Source organism: Pristis pectinata, chromosome 20 (assembly GCF_009764475.1).
Source record: "Pristis pectinata isolate sPriPec2 chromosome 20, sPriPec2.1.pri, whole genome shotgun sequence".
NCBI classification, from domain to species: Eukaryota; Metazoa; Chordata; class Chondrichthyes; order Rhinopristiformes; family Pristidae; genus Pristis; species Pristis pectinata.
The window spans coordinates 42,632,396-42,634,502 of NC_067424.1; the positions used below are offsets into that span (position 1 = coordinate 42,632,396).

Here is a 2,107-nt window from a genome sequence, read left to right on the forward strand (position 1 = left end):
CCGTATGTTGGGCCATCCTGCCCTCGCGTATCTGGTCGCCTGAACACCAAGGATGCTCCGCTACGTCACCACAAGAGCCAACAGGTGGACCTATTGCTCGTGGTGCAAATGTATGCCGGAACGTGTGAGGCATGGGGAGTCCTGGCGGTACGTTAGAATTACCATCGGCAGTTGCCCGTCTGGTCCCCATGTGTCTAAAACTGTAAACGCTCCGAGCAGGGTTCGAACCTAAGTGGGGAATCCCCACTGGATTTCAAGTCTAACACCTTAACCACTCGGCCATCGTAGCTCTGCCTGTGTTTAACCGCCTATCGTAACACTGCATCAGAGCTGCGGTTGTTGAGCCTAAAGTGAGGGCTAAAAATGATTTGGTTACAGCAAGACAGAGGAGTGAGGAAGGTAAGTAATCAATCCGATACCAACAGAAGCCTTGTCCGCTTGGAGATGTGTTTTCTGCACGGTCAGTTCAGAAGGTGAGGATGGAGAAAAGTTCTTAGCTTCTGTGCGACAATGATCGATGTTTCCACTGCACGGATGAAAGTAGAGTTGCCGGCGAAGTGAGACGCAGACTTTCATTCACAGTGAACCAGACGCCTGTGTACATTGAACTTCTGAATGCAGTGTGATGAGCAGAGGAAGTTACTGCCTCCTCGGTTTTCTAACCATCCCGGTCGATGTTCAACAGTCCAGTCAAGTCCATTCGTTGTTCCACTGGATTCCTCCATGTGAGTGATTGCGAACGATTCGCTTTGGATCATTGCTGAAATATCTTAATGTCTACAGAATTAGTACCGACGTGGTGTCATGAAGAATGACACCCTGCATGAATTCATTGGACCATTCGTCAGTCCTTCAGATGAGAATCGACGACTGCGTAGATCTGAAGCTGTTCCCCAGACGGGCTGGTCCAAAGACGGTTACTCTACTCGACGTTCGTGGAGTTGTCAGGTTATTACTGATTTGAGTGATATGGCGCTCTCTTTACATGCTGGGTGAAGACGCCTCTCCATTGAGACCGCCTGAATTCTTTGAAATCGACAATTATTTGCAAACAGTTATACATGATGTAACCTCCGTGAAATAAAACAAAATAGTATTCTTTGAGAAACAACCGACTGGTGCCTGATATTGTGGAACTCAGTACACACAGGAGACTGCCGCAAAAGTAGGCCTCTGTTCAGTTAACTAAACTTATTGAAGATATTCACCAACAATTAACGCTGCAAATGAATGCTGGGCTGGAATTGTCACTTCCACTTGGATATCATGGGACTGTGTTAGTTCGTTAAGTTATCAATTTTTCGTGTCGGACTATGTCGGCCCCGTATTCTGTGGAATTTAGCATAATGAGCGGCGGTATCATTCATACAAAAGAGTAGATTTTAGGAAAGATCGACAGGGAAGAGGTTGGGATGATTTAACCACTGGGAGAGTCAGAAACGAGGGGACGGAGCTCTTAAGGTAAAGTGCAGGTGACTTAATACTGAGGTACTCATTTTTTTCTTCACGCACGAGTGGTGAAGCTCTCGAATTTTCTGCCGGGCGAGGGTCGAAGCCGGATCATATAAAGTGGGTTGGATAAATATTTGTTGGAACAAAAATGGAGGGGTTTGGATAAAAGGCCCAGAAAGAGAGTTGGGACCAGGACCAACTGCTTCAGCTCCTTTTCACATTCCGCTCCGTTACCTTCATCGTCCTTTCCCTGAAGCTGCAAGTCTTCCATCACCTCACCGTCGAACTCTCCCACTCATGCACTGTCTGTATTTATCTGGTTTTCAGTCTCTCTCTACCTCGCAGCTTACACAAACATTCTCATTCCCCAACTGTCCAACCCACTATTCACATCTCTGGGCTGTGACTGCATTCACCGTTGCCATCAGTAGATGTATATTGGCGAAACAACGGATATATAAATGGATTGGAGAGTGAGGGAAGGATAACGATAATCTCGCTGACAGTAAAGAGGACCAGAAGAGCATAGCGATATGCGATTGAAAGAAAGAAATAACAACTTAGGGATAACATGTGATCTGTGGAAGGACAGGGCTGTTCAATGGCCAGAAGCGAGGATGGTCGGGGAAAAAATGGGGGCTAGTGGAAGAAAACG

At 46.7% G+C, this 2,107-nt stretch overlaps 1 non-coding gene across 1 annotated transcript; it reads right to left on the reverse strand.

Moving 5' to 3' along the window:
• Positions 1-207: 207 nt before the first annotated feature.
• trnas-uga (transfer RNA serine (anticodon UGA)) lies at positions 208-289 on the reverse strand. Its single transcript has one exon. It is a non-coding gene; the product is annotated as a tRNA-Ser (tRNA).
• Between the last annotated feature and the right edge of the window lie 1,818 nt (positions 290-2,107).